We start from the raw sequence: 8265 nt of genomic DNA, 5'->3' as shown, positions 1-8265 counted from the left end.
CCTTCTTATTGACGATGAAACACAGAAATTGCATCCGAATTTAATAGAAAAGGCACAATGCCGACTTAAGTACAAGAGGACTGACACTCTCACTTTCTATGATTTGATCCTCTCCTGTGAGTCCAGTTTTAGATTCTGATGCTTTACTACAGGTCTACTGTATCCCCTGGACCTTCTTATTGACGATGAAACACAGAAATTGCATCCGCATTTAATACAAAAGGCACAATGCCGACTTAAGTACAAGAGGACTGATACTCTACCTTTTTTATGATTTGAACCTCTCCTGTGAGTCCAGTTTTAGATTCCGATGCTTCACTTCAGGTTTCCTGTATACCTTGGACCTTCTTAAAGACGATGAAACACAGAAATTGCATCCGAATTAAATTCGAAAGGCACAATGCCGACATAAGTACAAGAGGACTGACTCTCTAATTTTCTATGATTTGAACTTCTTCTGTGAGTCCTGTTTTAGTTTCCGATGATTCATTTCAGGTTTACTGTATCCCTTGAGCTTTCTTATTGACGATGAAACACAGCAATTGCATCCGAATTTAATACAAAAGGCACAATGCCGACTTAAGTACAAGAGGACTGACACTTTCACTTTCTATGAATTGAACCTTTCCTGTGAGTCCAGTTTTGGATTCCGATGCTTCACTTCAGGTTTACTGTATACCTTTGACCTTCTTATTGACGATGAAACACAGAAATTGCATCCGAATTTAATACAAACGGAACAATGCCGACTTAAGTACAAGAGGACTGACACTCTCTCTTTCTATGATTTGAACCTCTCCTGTGAGTCCAGTTTTAGATTCCGATGCCTCACTCGAGGTTTACTGTATACCTTAGACCTTCTTATTGACGATGAAACACAAAAATTGCATCCGAATTAAATTCAAAATGCACAATGCCGACATAAGTACATGAGGACTGACTCTCTAAGTTTCTATGATTTGAACCTCTTCTGTGAGTCCAGTTTTAGATTCCGATGATTCACTTTACGTTTACTGTATCCCTTGGACTTTCTTATTGACGATGAAACACAGAAATTGCATTGAATTTAATACAAAAGGCACAATGCCGACTTAAGTACAAGAGGACTGACACTCTCACTTTCTATGATTTGAACCTCTAATGTGAGTCCAGTTTTAGATTCCGATGCTTCACTTCAGGTTTACTGTATACCTTGGACCTTCTTATTGACGATGAAAAACAGAAATTGTATCCGAATTTAATACAAAATTCACAAAGCCGACTTAAGTACAAGAGGACTGACACTCTCACATTCTATGATTTGAACCTCTCCTGTGAGTCCAGTATTAGATTCTAATGCTTCACTTCAGGTCTACTGTATCCCTTGGACCTTCTTATTGACGATGAAACACAGAAATTGCATCCGAATTTAATACAAAAGGCACAATGCCGACTTAAGGAAAAGAGGACTGAAACTCTCACTTTCTATGATTTGAACCTCTCCTGTGAGTCCAGTTTTAGATTCCGATGCTTCACTTCAGGTTTACTGTATCCCTTGTACCCACTAATTGGCGATGAAACACAGAAATCGCATCCCAATTTAATACAAAAGGCATAATGCCGAGTTAAGTACGAGAGGATAGACACTCTCACTTTCTATGATTTGAACCTCTCCTGTGAGCCCAGTTTTAGATTCCGATGCTTCACTTCTTGTTTCCTGTATACCATGGACCTTCTTATTGACGATGAAACGCAGCAATTGCATCTGAATTTAATACAAAAAGCACAATGCTGACTTAAGTACAAGAGGACTGACACTTTCACTTTCTATGAATTGACTCTCCGTTGTGAGTCCAGTTTCAGAATCCGATGCTTCACTTCAGGTTTACTGTATACCTTGGACCTTCTTAATGACGATGAAACACAGAAATTGCATCCGAATTTAATACAAAAGGCATAATGCCGACTTAAGTACGAGAGGATAGACACTCTCACTTTCTATGATTTGAACCTGTCCTGTGAGCCCAGTTTTAGAAATGATGCTTCACTTCTGGTTTCCTGTATACCTTGGACCTTCTTACTGACGATGAAACACAGCAATTGCACCCGAATTTAATTCAAAAGGCACAATGCCGACTTAAGTACAAGAGGACTGACACTTTCACTTTCTATGATTTAAACTTCTTCTGTGAGTCCTGTTTTAGTTTCCGATGATTCATTTCAGGTTTACTGTATCCCTTGAACTTTCTTATTGACGATGAAACACAGAAATTGCATCCGAATTTAATACAAACGGCACAATGCCGACTTAAGTACAAGAGGAATGACACTCTCTCTTTCTATGATTTGAACCTCTCCTGTGAATCCAGTTTTAGATTCCGATGCATCACTTCAGGTTTACTGTATACCTTGGACCTTCTTATTGACGATGAAACACAGAAATTGTATACTAATTTAATACAAAAGGCACAATGCCGACTTAAGTACAAGAGGACTGACACTCAAACTTTCTATGATTTGAACCTCTCCTGTGAGTCTAGTTTTAGATTCCGATGCGACACTTCAGGTTTCCTGTATACCTTGGACCTTCTTATTGACGATGAAACACAGAAATTGCATCCGAATTTAATACAAAAGGCACAATGCCGACTTAAGGAAAAGAGGACTGACACTCTCACTTTCTTTGATTTGAACCTCTCCTGTGAGTCCAGTATTAGATTCCGATGATTCACTTCAGGTTTACTGTATCCCTTGGACTATCTTATTGTCGCAGAAACACAGAAATTGCATCCGAATTTAATACAAAAGGCACAAGGACGACTTAAGTACAAGAGGACTGACACTCTCACTTTCAATGATTTGAACCCCTCCTGTGAGTCCAGTTTTAGTTTCCGATGCTTGACTTCAGGTTTCGTGTACACTTTGCACCTTCTTATTGACGATGAAACACAGAAATTGCATCCGAATTTAATACAAAAGGCACATCGCCGACTTAAGTACAAGAGGACTGACACTCTCACTTCCTATGATTTGAACCTCTCCTGTGAGTCCAGTTTTAGATTCCGATGCTTCACGTCAGGTTTCCAGTATACCTCGGACCTTCTTATTGACGATGAAACACAGAAATTGCATCCGAATTTAATACAAAAGGCACAATGCCGACTTAAGGATAAGAGGACTGACACTCTCACTTTCTATGATTTGAACCTCTCCTGTGAGTCCAGTTTTAGATTGCGATGCTTCACTTCAAATTTCCTGTATACCTTGCACCTACTTATTGACGATGAAACACAGAAATTGTATCCGAATTAAATTCAAAAGGCACAATGCCGACATAAGTACAAGAGGACTGACTCTCTAACTTTCTATGATTTGAACCTCTTCTGTGAGTCCAGTTTTAGATTCCGATGATTCACTTCAGGTTTACTGTATCCGTTGGACTTTCTTATTATCGATGAAACACAGATATTGCATCCGAATTTAATACAAAAGGCACAAGGCCGACTTAAGTACAAGAGGATTGACACTCTCACTTTCTATGATTTGAACCTCTCCTGTGAGTGCAGTTTTAGATTCCGTTGCTTGACTTCAGGTTTTGTGTATACCTTGGACGTTCTTATTGACGATGAAACACAGAAATTGCATCCGAGTTTAATACAAAAGGCACAATGCTGACTTAAGTACAAGAGGACTGTTACTCTCACTTCCTATGATTTGAACCTCTCCTGTGAGTCCAGGTTTAGATTCCGATTCTTCACGTCAGGTTTCCTGTATACCTCGGACCTTCTTATTGACGATGAAACACAGAAATTGCATCCGAATTTAATACAAAAGGCACAATGCCGGCTTAAGGATAAGAGGACTGACACTCTCACTTTCTATGATTTGAACCTCTCCTGTGAGTCCAGTTTTAGATTGCGATGCTTCACTTCAAATTTCCTGTATACCTTGCACCTACTTATTGACGATGAAACACAGAAATTGTATCCGAATTAAATTCAAAAGGCACAATGCCGACTTAAGTACGAGAGGACTGACACTCTATTTTCTATGAATTAAACCTCGCCTGTGAGTCCAGTTTCAGATTGCGATGCTTCACTTCAGGTTTACTGTATACCTTGGACCATCTTATTGACGATGAAACACAGAAATTGCATCCGAATTTAATACAAAAGGCACAATGCCGACTTAAGTACAAGAGGACTGACACTCTCACTTTCTATGATTTGAACCTCTCCTGTGAGTCCAAGTTTAGATTCCGATGCTTCACTTCAGGTTTACTGTATCCCTTGGACCATCTTATTGACGATGAATCACAGAAATTGTATCCGAATTCAATACAAAAGGCACAATGCCGATTTAAGTACAAGAGGACTGACACTCTCACTTTCTCTGATTTGAACCTCTCCTATGAGTCCAGTTTTATATTCCGATGCTTCACTTCAGGTCAACTGTATCCCTTCGACCTTCTTATTGACGATGAAACACAGAAATTGCATCTGAATTTAATACAAAAGGCACAATGCCGACAAATGGAAAAGAGGACTGACACTCTCACTTTCTATGATTTGAACCTCTCCTGTGAGTCCAGTTTTAGATTCCGATGCTACACTTCAGGTTTCCTGTATACATTGGACCTTCTTATTGACGATAAAAACAAGAAATTGCATCTGAATTAAATTCAAAAGGCACAATGCCGACATAAGTACAAGAGTACTGACTCTCTAACTTTCTATGATTTGAACCTCTTCTGTGAGTCCAGTTTTAGAATCCGATGATTCACTTCAGGTTTACTGTATACCTTGGACCATCTTATTGACGATGAAACACAGAAATTGCTTCCGAATTTAATACAAATGGCACAATGCTGACTTAAGTACAAGAGGACTGATATTCTCACTTTCCATGATTTGTACCTCTCCTGTGAGTCCAGTTTTAGATTCCGATGCTTCACTTCAGGTTTACTGTATCCCTTGAACTCTCTTATTGACAATGAAACACAGAAATTGTATCCGAATTTAATACAAAAGGCACAATGCCGACTTAAGTACAAGAGGACTGACACTCTCACTTTCTATGATTTCAACCTCTCCTGTGAGTCCAGTTTTAGATTCCGATGCATCACTTAAGGTCTACTGTATCCCTTGGACCTTCTTATTGACAATGAAACACAGAAATTGCATCCGAATTTAACACAAAAGGCACAATGCCGGCTTAAGTTCAAGAGGACTGACACTCTCACTTTCAATGATTTGTACCTCTCCTGTGAGTCCAGTTTTAGTTTCCGATGCTTGACTTCAGGTTTTGTGTATACTTTTGACCTTCTTATTGACGATGAAACACAGAAATTGCATCCGAATTTAATACAAAAGGCACTATGCCGACTTAAGGATAAGAGGACTGACACTCTCACTTTCTATGATTTGAACCTCTCCTGTGAGTCCAGTTTTAGATTCCGATGGTTCACTTCAGGTTTCCTGTATCCCTTGCACCTTCTTATTGACGATGAAACACAGAAATTGTATCCGAAATAAATTCAAATGTCACAATGCCGACATAAGTACAAGAGGCCTGACTCTCTAACATTCTGTGATTTGAACCTCTTCTGTGAGTCCAGATTTAGTTTCCGATTTTTCACTTCAGGTTTACTGTATCCGTTGGACCTTCTTTTTGACGATGAAGCTCAGAAATTGCATCGGAGATAAATTCAAAAGGCACAATGCCGACTTAAGTACAAGAGGACTGACACTCTATCTTTCTATGATTTGAACCTCTCCTGTGAGTCCAGTTTTAGTTTCCGATGCTTCACTTCAGGTTTACTGTATCCCTTGGACCCTCTTATTGACGATGAAACACAGAAATCGCATCCGAATTTAATACAAAAGGCATAATGCCGACTTAAGTACGAAAGGATAGACACTCTCACTTTCTGTGATCTGAACCTCTCCTGTGAGCCCAGTTTTTGATTCCTATGCTTCACGTCTGGTTTCCTGTATACCTTGGACATTTTTATTGCCGATGAAACACAGCAATTGCATGCGAATTTAATACAAAAGGCACAATGCCGACATAAGTACAAGAGGACTGACTCTCTAACTTTCAATGATTTGAACCTCTGATGTGAGTCCAGTTTTAGATTCCGATGATTCACTTCAGGTTTACTGTATCACTTGGACTTTCTTATTGTCGATGAAACACAGAAATTGCATCCGAGTTTAATACAAAATGCACAATGCTGACTTAAGTACAAGAGGACTGCACACTCTCACTTTCTGTGATTTGAACCTCTCCTGTGAGTCCAGTTTTAGATTCCGATGATTCACTTCAGGTTTACTGTATCCCTTGGACTTTCTTATTGACGATGAAACACAGAAATTGCATCCGAGTTTAATACAAAAGGCACAATGCTGACTTAAGTACAAGAGGACTGCACACACTCACTTTCTATGATTTGAACCTCTCCTGTGAGTCCAGTTTTAGATTACGATGATTCACTTCAGGTTTACTGTATCCCTTGGACTTTCTTATTGTCGATGAAACACAGAAATTGCATCCGAATTTAATACAAAAGGCACAAGGCCGACTTAAGTACAAGAGGACTGACACTCTCACTTTCTATGATTTGAACCTCTCCAGTGAGTCAAGTTTTAGATTCCGATGCTTGACTTCAGGTTTCGTGTATACCTTGGACGTTCTTATTGACGATGAGACACAGAAATTGCATCCGAGTTTAATAAAAAGGACCAATGCTGACTTAAGTACAAGAGGACTGACACTCTCAATTTCTATGATTTGAACAACCCCTGTGAGTCAAGTTTTAGATTCCGATGCTTCACTTCAGGTCTACTGTAACACTTGCACCTTCTTATTGACGATGAACCACAGAAATTGCATCCGAATGTAATACAAAAGGCTTAATGCCGACTTCAGTACAAAAGGACTGACAATCTCACTTTCTATGATTTGAACCTCTCCTGTGAGTCCAGTTTTAGTTTCCGAATTTTCACTTCAGGTTTACTGTATCCGTTGGACCTTCTTTTTGACGATGAAGCTCAGATATTGCATCGGAATTAAATTGAAAAGGCACAATGCCGACTTAAGTACAAGAGGACTGACACTCTACCTTTCTATGATTTGAACCTCTCCTGTGACTCCAGTTTTAGTTTCCAATGCGTCACTTCAGGTTTACTGTATACCTTGGACATTCTTATTGACGATGAAACACAGCAATTGCATCCGAATTTAATACAAAAGGCACAATGCCGACTTAAGTACGAGAGGACTGACACTTTCACTTTCTATGAATTGAACCTCCCCTGTGAGTCCAGTTTTAGATACCGATGCTTCACTTCAGGTTTACTGTATACCTTGGACCTTCTTATTAACGATGAAACACAGAAATTGCATCCGAATTTAATACAACAGGCACAATGCCGACTTAAGTACAAGAGGACTCACACTTTTTACTTTCTATGATTTGAACCTCTCCTGTGAGTCCAGTTTTAGTCTCCGATGCTTCACTTCAGGTTTACTGTATCCCTTGGACCTTCTTATTGACGATGAAACACAGATATTGTATCCGAATTTAATACAAAAGGCACAATGCCGACTTAAGTACTAGAGGACTGACACTCTCACTTTCTATGATTTGGACCTCTCCTATGAGTCCAGTTTTAGATTCCGATACTTCACTTCAGGTCTACTGTATCCCTTGGACCTTCTTATTGACGATGAAACACAGCAATTGCATCCGAATTGCATACAAAAGGCACAATGCCGACTTAAGTACAAGAGGTCTGACACTTTCACTTTCTATGAATTGAACCTAACCTGTGAGTCCAGTTTCAGATTCCGATGATTCACTTCAGGTTTACTGTATAACTTGGACCATTTTATTGACGATGAAACACAGAAATGGCATCCGAATTTAATACAAAATGCACAATGCCGACTTAAGTACAAGAGGACTGGCACTCTCACTTTCTATGATTTGAACCTCTCCTGTGAGTCCAGTTTTAGATTCTGATGCTTCACTTCAGGTTTACTGTATCCCTTGGACCTTCTTATTGACGATGAAACACGGAAATTGCATCCGAATTTAATACAAAAGGCACAATGCCGACTTAAGTTCAAGAGGACTGACACTCTCACTTTCAATGATTTCAACCTCTCCTGTGAGTCCAGTTTTAGTTTCCGATGCTTGACTTCAGGTTTCGTGTATACTTTGGACCCTCTTATTGTCGATGAAACACAGAAATTGCATCCGAATTTAATTCAAAAGGCACA

The sequence above is a fragment of the Schistocerca americana genome, unplaced genomic scaffold, assembly GCF_021461395.2.
Source record: "Schistocerca americana isolate TAMUIC-IGC-003095 unplaced genomic scaffold, iqSchAmer2.1 HiC_scaffold_16, whole genome shotgun sequence".
In the NCBI taxonomy this organism is placed as follows: Eukaryota; Metazoa; Arthropoda; class Insecta; order Orthoptera; family Acrididae; genus Schistocerca; species Schistocerca americana.
Note: the sequence above shows the minus strand (reverse complement) of the source record.